This window comes from Elephantulus edwardii, unplaced genomic scaffold, assembly GCF_000299155.1.
Source record: "Elephantulus edwardii isolate Elephantulus edwardi_28Jun2011 unplaced genomic scaffold, EleEdw1.0 scaffold00238, whole genome shotgun sequence".
Lineage (NCBI taxonomy): Eukaryota > Metazoa > Chordata > Mammalia > Macroscelidea > Macroscelididae > Elephantulus > Elephantulus edwardii.
In genome coordinates, this window is record NW_006399988.1 from 2,384,783 (window position 1) to 2,394,021 (window position 9,239).

The following is a 9,239-nucleotide window of genomic DNA, read 5'->3' on the forward strand; positions in this document are numbered from 1 at the left end:
GATGTTTCAGTCTCTGACCGAGTGGCACCGCCTTCGACAAGAGCGAGGGATGCAGAGACTTGAAGAAGCCATGAACACCCTGGAATTAGGCCTTGGATTGAGTGAAGGTTTTAGCCACGGTGACTAGACAAGGATGTGTAGTTGCTGCAGTGGATTTCACTTGGTTTAAATTCAGCTTTAACTGGGTAGGTTGGAAGAATACAAGGATTTGAAAGCCTCTGATTTTTGCCTCTAATTCATGATGTGAATATTTGTTTTGAAAGCTGCTGATTAAAGGCCTGAATGAATTAACAAAAAATTTAAAAAAAGCCTCTTGTGATTACAGCAAGTGGATCTGGTGTGAGTTGCTCGGGGTCGCGGCCGGTCTGGGAAAAGCCCTAGTTTAGGGTCTTTCAGTGCCACCAAATATCTTCAGACCCGGAGTGACTATTGCACTTGCCCATTTACATAAGAGAATTAAACCAGAGATTTGTCCCTTCTTTTAGTGAGGACTAGAGACCCAACAATAGAATACTAGAAAGTCTCTTACTAACCAGTCTGGGGGCAACTAAGTCATTTGAGGAAGAAGATAAATATTAGCCAAGAAATGCAAGTTTTAATTCCAACAGGAATCTAGATTCTTAAAATGAAAATAAACAAAAAACCAAACCAAAATTCTAAAACTAAACACTTTATTTCCTGAATTATGAGCAATTACAGTGACAAGTCACTGTATTATCAGCAGGGAGGCTGAGTGCTATGTGTGAATGTGAGTGCACTGTGCACAGCCAGCACTGTGCAGTTAGCAACAGACTATTTGCGTACCTGCCAGGGTCAGACAATGACAGTGTTCTGGCATGTCCAGCCTTCTTCAGGCAGAATCCATCCATCCACTGGACCAATGGGGCAGAATCTAGCCATCCACAGGACATACAGGAAAAGATTTAGTCATCCACAGGACCAATATGGGCTAGGGTGCTATAAAGACAATGGTATGTCATTAATAAAATGTAAGCACAATATTTGGAGACATCTCTTCCAGACATTCTGTTCTTACATTTTTTGAGAGCTTAGGGCCTTGAAGAATTGAAAATTTCTAAAGGAAAAATGAGGGTGCAGGGGGAAGAAGACAGCTGCGAGGTGTCAAAGACATGACCTCTTTGGAGATATTGATTGACTCTGTTCTCAAATTCATCTTGAAGCTCAAGCAAACTCAAGACACTAAGTAGGCTGAGGCACTAGACTTGTATTAGGTGCAAACACTTCTGGTAGTAGTTCTTGGTTATGTCAAACATCAGTTCCTGTGTACATTCCAGGTGCTTCCCTGAGAAAAGTCCTGAGCATCCTGAGAAGTAAATAGAGGGACCATAGGTTTTGGTGAGGTGTTTGTTTGTTTGTTTTTTACTGTGTTGTCAAGAATTTTGGAACACCCAGCAACAACAGCAAAGTTCAACAAGGGCAGCAAACAACAACTGCTGGTGATGTTGTTAAGAGATTGGAACTTTTATTCACTTCTGGTAGGAATGTAAATTGGTACAACCACTAAGGAAGGCAGTCTGTTACTTTCTCAGAAAATTGAGAATAGAATTACTCTTTGACCCAGTAATTAAACTGCTAGGCATATACCCTAAAGAAACCAGATCACAACTCTAACAGATGTATACTTATCCATGTTTATTGCTACATTATTCACAATAGTAAAGAGATGGAATTAACCCAAGTGCCCATCAATAATCAAATGGATACAAAAACTATGGTACAGCCACACAATATAACACTACACAGCATTTAAAAACAATTAAATAGTAAAACATTATACAATTTGGGGAGCCTTGAGGAAATAATGCTAAGGGAAATATCTCAGTCATAAAAGGAAAAATACTGCATAGCACTGCTGTTCTAAAATAAGGCAGACATGGGGGGGTTTGGAGAGGGAAAGTGGGAGTAATGAACACTGCACTGGAACCGATGAGGGGAAGAATTCTTTGAAAGGAATATATGATTATGCATTATATATATAAGAACAGTCAGGAACAAGAGGGGCATTGCAGAGGGATGTGGGAAAGGGGAGAAAATGTGCAAGAATGAATAAATTAAAATACATTTACATATATAAAGAATACAGATAATAGGCATAGAGCTAGGGTAATTATATAAAATATAATGTATACCAATGATTGTCTAAAACAGAAAGTACATGTATAAATAACACAATTATATATCAATGATTATATTTTATTGTTATTGTTGTTATTGCCATCAAGTCGCTTGGGATTCACAGCAACCCTATGTACAACAGCTCTGAACCATGCTCTATCCTATGTCAACCTTATTGTCTCTGGCACACTTACCCCCATTATCCCAGTCACTGAATCAATCCATCTCATCAGGGGTCTTCTTCTCTTGTGCTGTCTCTCCATCCTCCCAAGCATGATGCCCCTCTCCAAGGAATGGCCCCTCCTTGCAACATGCCTAAAGGATGTCAGATGAAGCTTCAGAATCCTTGTCTCCAAGGAGCAGGTGGTTTCACTCTCTCTGAGACAAACCTGTTTGTTCTTCTAGCAGTCCATGGTATATTTAACACTCTTCTCCAGCAACACAGCTCAAAGACAGCAATTCTCCTTCTATCATCCCTAGTCATTGTCCAGTTTTCTAAAACAAAGCAAGTAACTGTGAAGACTGTGGTCTAGATCAGGCACACCTTAGTCTCAAAAGTGACATCATTGCTTTTCAGTACTCTAGAGAGGTCTGACAGCAGACTTTCCCAATGCAATTCATCTTTTGGTTTCCTGGCTGTTGGTACCAAGAATGTTGATTGTGGAGCCAAGTAAGCTGAAGCTGTAAATAATCTCAGTATCTTTGGCATATACCATGATGCACAATCAAAAAAATCTTAAATTTGGGGAGAAAAAAAGACTTTTGAAACAGTCTTTCAATACACACTGGCACCCAATCACACAGTTCTTCCTAATATGATCATAAGAACCAATTTGAGCTGCATTTACCAGTCTTCTTCAATAAAAACATGGTCCCTGACATGAAAAGGAAAGAATACAACTTTTTTGCTGATTTTCTTGAATAGTGGCCTTATGATTTTATGACTTTTTACAACACAATGGGGGCCAACTCTTCATATTTTCCAGATAATCTTGGATAATGCATACATTCATCATAATGATCTTGTCTTTGAGAACAATGTTCTAGCTTCCATCAAACAATGACTACTGACTAACTTTTCTCCCAGATTCTGTTTCTATGTGCTTGGACTTGTTGTACAGCAAGCATCTCACATAACTCCATTAGCTCCTTTGAGCAGCTAATCCATAAGGTTTACATTGGCTGATTTTTGGAAATAGAGCTTCCCTCAACAATTTTAGCCTGAAATATTTTCAGATCCAAGTAAAATGAAACTGTTGACAATTTCAGTATTTTCTCCATCAGAGCAGAGCAAGGAAACACTGCATGGTTCAAAGTTGGGAAGGGCGTATGTCAGGGATGTGTCCTGTCTCCATACCTTTTCAACCTGTGTGCAGTACAGATTATCTGAGAGGCTGGGCTCTATGAGGAGAAGTGTGGCGTCAGGATGGGTAGAAGATCTAGCAATAATCCGCATTATGCAGATGACACAACCCTGCTTGCTGAATGAAACTGAAGAGGACCTGAAGCACCTGCTGCAGAGGGTCAAGGACTGCAGCCTCCAATATGGATTGAGGCTCAATGACAAGAAGACAAAGATTCTCACCACTGGACCAATTGGCAGCATTAGGATGGATGGTGAAGGGATCGAGATTGTACACAGCTTTAGTTTGCTTGGCTCCACAGTCAACACTCTTGGCACCAGTAGCCAGGAAATTAAAAGATGTATTGCCATGGGAACGTCTGCTGGAGACTAAGGTATGCCTGATACAGGCCATGGTCTTTGGTATCACTTGTTATGCATCAGAGAGTTGGACAATGACTAGGGAGGATAGAAAGAGAATTGATGCCTTGGAGCTGTGGTGCTGGAGAAGAGTATTGGGGGTACCATGGACTGCTAGGAAAAGAAAAAGATTCATCCTGGAGAGGATTCTGAGGCTTTGTCTAACATACTTTGGGCGTGTTGTAAGGAGGGACAGGTCCTTGGAGAGGGACATCGTGCTTGGTAAGGTGGAGGGATAGCGCAGGAGGGGAAGGTCCTCTATGAGGTGGATTGATTCAGTGACTAGGGTAATCAGGATGGGTGTATTGGAGACAGTGCGATCGGCACAGGACAGAGCAGAGTTTAGGGCTGTTGTACATAGGGTTGCTATGAGTCACAAGCTACTCGACAGCACATAACAACAACAACAACAACATTATGTGTTATGCTGACTATGCAAAAAAAATTTTACTGTGTGGATCACAACAAATCCGGGCTAACATTGAGAATGGCAATCCTTGAACATTCAATTGTATTCATGCAAAACTTATACTTAGCCCAAGAAACTGTCACTCAAACAGAGCAAAGGAATACTGTATGATTTAAAATCAAGAAAGTTATATATCTATATTCTGAAAAACCATATGTGAAGCCAGACTTTATGAAGAAGAATATGGAAGGATGAAGAAGATTCAGGATCAGAGAAAGGTTCACCAATAACTTTTACTATGTAGATGACACACTTAAATTGCTGAAAGTGAGGAGGACTTGAAATGTTTTCTGCAGAAGATCAAAGACTATAGGCTTCAATATGTATTACATCTCAACATCCAGAAAATGAAAATTCTCACCACCACATCGACAGGTAACATCATTATAGATGGAGAAAAGATTGACACTGTCAATGATTTCATCTTAGTTGGATCCACAGTCAACACCCTTGATACCAGCAGTCAAGAAACCAAAAGACCTATCACACTGGAAAAAGTTGCTATCAGGGACTTTAGTTTACAGCCTGAGATGCACCCAATTCAGCCCATGGCATTTTCAATTACTTGCTATGTATATGAAATTTGGACAATGACTAACAGTGACCAAAGAAGAATTTATACCTTTGCGTAGTGGTGTTAGAGAAAAGTATTGAATAGCCCATGGACTGACACAAGAACAAACAAGTCTCTTTTGGACCAAGTGTGACCATAGAGGTCCTTGGAAGCAACTATGGTGAAACTTCCTCTCACATACTTTATGCATGTTTTTAAGTGGAGGCAGTCCTTGGAAAAGGACATCATTCTTGGAAAGTTGAAGACTCAGTCTAGGAGAGGAAGACTCTCAAATGGATGGATTGGCTTAGTGACTATCAATTTGCTCAACTATATCACAGATGGTAAAAATGGCACAAGATAGGGTAGAGTTCATACCTGTTATTCATAGAGCTGCAATTAGTCAGTCATCTTGACAGCACATAGCAACAAATCACAATTTTGCCTTAAAAATGTAAAGCTTAAGTTTCTATATTGAAGAATCATATGGACAAAATCTTGGATGATGCATGAAGCATCAAAAGAATGTGGAAGGGTTTCAGAGAGTCACTGTACTGTATTGAAAAGAATAGGTTGACACATTTCAGTAATTAGCATATGGTCAAAAGCCACTACTACTGAAGGTATTGACAAAAAATAAGACCCCAGGAATTGACTGAATACCAACTAATATGTTTCAGGAAATAAAATCAAACCTGGATGTGCTTATCAATCTCTACCAAAAAATATGAAAGACATCTATCTACTCAGTTAAATTACTGGTCTTTATTTGTTCTCATCCTAAAAAACATGATTCAAAAGAATATAAAAATTGTCAAACAATAATATTAATATCACTCTCAAGTAAAATATTGTTGAAGTTTGCTAAAAAATGTCTGGAACAGTACATCAGCAGGGAACTTCCAGAAATTCAAGCTGGATTCAGAAGAGGCCATGGCACAAGGAATGTCATTCCTGATATCAGAAGAACCTTGGCTGAAAGCACAGAAACCATAAAGATGTTTTACCTATGTTTCCTTGATTGTGCATGTTGTGCTCAACGGAATAAGAGACATACACCACAGAATTTCAGGTGAAGTCCTTTATTAGCTGCACAGTGGGTGTGGCAGGACTCCCCATTTAGTTCTTGCTAAGAATCTTTTTACATTTTTTTTTCTCTATGGATTGGGCTAGCTACAGCGGTCTAATGTTAAAAAAACACTTCAAGGGCAAAGAGATACAGGAATAACATTTTGCTGTTAGGACAATTCAAGGGCATGGAGATATATAAACAGTAGCCTGCCGTTGAAATATTTATAGAGTGCAAAACATAACAGACAATAGCAGTTACTGTTTTGGGAAGCATTTCAAGGCACAACTCTGAGGCTTGGGGCAAAATATTTTTCACACAGGGGTTTAGTTACATAAAATGGGAATGGGAATTCTAAAACACTTAATTGTACTCATGCAAAACCTCCACATAGACCAAGAAGTAGTTATCTGAACAGAGTGAGGGAACGTTGTATGGTTTAAAATCAGAAAAGGTGTGTGTTAGGGTTGTATCTTTTCTCCATTCCTATTCAGTCTGTATGCTAAACATTTGAGAAGGTGGACTCTATGAAGAGGAATATGACATCAGGATTGGAAGAAGACTCATCAACTACATGCATTATGCAGATAACACAACCTTGTTCTTAGTGTAACGGCGCGAGTCCCCAAAAAGATCACTGAGCCAATTAGCCGAATTAACAAAGTTTATTTCGAGTTCGAACCCGGGCTCCCGCGTGCTGACATAGCAGCATCTAGCCGAGAGCCCCGAACTGAGGTCTGACCCTCCTTTTATACCTCTGCTATTCCCCTGCCCAACCATACACGCCATGATTGGCCATCCACAGTAATTTGGGTATTTGTCCACCTTCAATTGGCTAGCCATAGCTCAGGGTAACAGTTTGGAAGCCTATTTGAATCTTATCGGCTACTTCAGATACAGGAACACGGAAAACTCCTTGTGCTCTTACAGAGAAGAAGAATTCCACTTTATGGCAGTTGATCAATCAGGGTGGGATTTCCACAGGTGGGGGTTGTTTGTTTGTTAAAAAACCACTCAAGCGGGTGGGGTGGGGTTAACTGTACTTTACCAGAAACTGAGTTTCTGATAACTGGTCCTTTCACTTAGAAAGTGAAGAAGACTTGAAAACAATGCAGAAAATCAAAGACTATAACCTTCAAAATGAGTTATTTCTCAACATCAAGAAAACAAAAATCCTCACTTGTAAACCAATATGCAAAATATGATTAAATGGAGAAAAAATCAAGAAAGATAATTTATTCTAAACTCATATGTAAAGAGTATGAGAATTGGGACAGCTGGCAGGATCCCGATCTTCCTGAGACTCCAGATGGCTACATCCTACAGAAAGAAAGATTTATACAACTTACAGTGTTGGAGGTCCATTTACATCAAGATGCTCAAATAGAGTGTGCTCGTACATTTTGCTTCCTCATTTCTTTGATAAGAGAAACATTTTGGCATGATTAGATAAGCCTTACTATCTCCTCCCATGCAATTAAAACTGCTCTGAAAACCCCTGGAGGGTCAGCTATGGATAGATTCTGACTTGATAGTACACAACAATAACAGCAAATCTTATCAGAGACACAGAGGATTCCTAGACACAGAAAAGGGGAAACACAATGAGTAATTTCCTGACAAGAAATTTACAGCCTCTAAAACCCACTGGAGGGTCAGCTATGGATAGATTCTGACTTGATAGTACACAACAATAACAGCAAATCTTATCAGAGACACAGAGGATTCCTAGACACAGAAAAGGGGAAACACAATGAGTAATTTCCTGACAAGAAATTTACAGCCTCTAAAACCCACTGGAGGGTCAGCTATGGATCAGTTCTGACTCAACAGCATTGAGTTGAATTCAAAACATACATCAATGAATTAAGGATAATATTTCTCCCAAATGTCCTATAGATGAGGGATTTATAAACCTCTTAATGATGAGATTTTTACATTATATTTCTAGTGACTTAAACACACTCAGTGATGAAATTCTTTCTTTGCTCCTTCCAAAGAACCAGTGCTGTTTCTACATGCCATTGAGTTACTCATAGCTAACCCTCCAGCTAGTTTTTAGAGATTGTAAATCACATTGGAGGAGACTATCTTTCTCCCATGGAGCAGCTGGCGAATTTGAACTACTTACCTTTTGAGGTGGCAGTGTAACTCCTTGCCACTAGGCCACTATATCTACCTGAACAACAACTGAAGGAGGAAAAACAACTTCTTATACTATCAAGCCAGCCATGCATAAAGACCTTCATTGTCAAGACTGACGGCAAGCCAGGGTTCTAGATATTCTTCAGAAGAGCAACTTCCCAAAAGATGCATTACTTCACTTTTTTTGTTCATTTTTATGACTTGGAAATAATTGAAGAAGTATTTTTTGGCTTTGAAAGGAGACATAATGCATCAGTTTCCAGGGAAAGGTGAAAGACCCTAAACTAGGGCTTTACCCAGACTGGGCGTGACCCCGAGCAACTCACACCAGATCCACTTGCTGTAATCACAAGAGGCTTTATTGATGAAGCTTCGGGATGACTTATATCTCACACAAGAGACAGGGAAGTCGACCCCGAGCCCCCAAAAGCAAGGGAATTTATACTAGGTCTAGGGGTTCTTTGGCATAGAGATCGCTCATTGGCTCTTTGGAAAAGGAGAAGTTCAATTTTAGGTCAGTTGCCTGCTGCTGACGTTAGTTAAAATATGGTTTTTGCCAGTAATTGTTTTTTCAGTTTGTGGTCAGCAAGTTCCTGGAACACAAACATTCACACAAGATCAAAGGTATAGGTTCTTACGATACAGATCAAAGGTATGGGTTTTTACAATACAGATCAAAGGTATGGGTTTTTACAATACTTGGGTTTGGGGACGTTATTTTTTTAAAAATTTTCCTTTCATTCCCCACTTCTTTTAGTACAAGGTTCTAATCTTAGAACCAAGAATCTCTGGAGGCAGTATCATTGCAGTCAGGCTCTCTCATATTTTGATATTGTTGTCTTAGAACCATTAGTTGAACAGTACTGATGCGATCTTTAACAAAGGTAGCAAGCATATTTATAATACAAGGTCCAACTAGCAACAATACAAACAAGAGTATTAGAGGAAGAGTAGTTAACTATGGGGATTTATAAAATAAGCTCTCGAACCATGTTTGCTGAGATTCTCGGTCTCGTTTTCTTTTGTATATCCTCTCCCTAAGCTTTTGCATGGAGTCTTCTATTACTCCTGAATGGTCAATATAAAAGCAACATTCTTCCTTTAG

The 9,239-nt window shown here is 39.5% G+C and overlaps 1 pseudogene; it reads right to left on the reverse strand.

Moving 5' to 3' along the window:
- Window positions 1-1,217: 1,217 nt before the first annotated feature.
- Window positions 1,218-9,239, reverse strand: part of LOC102848899 — a 15,944-nt pseudogene continuing 7,922 nt past the window's right edge.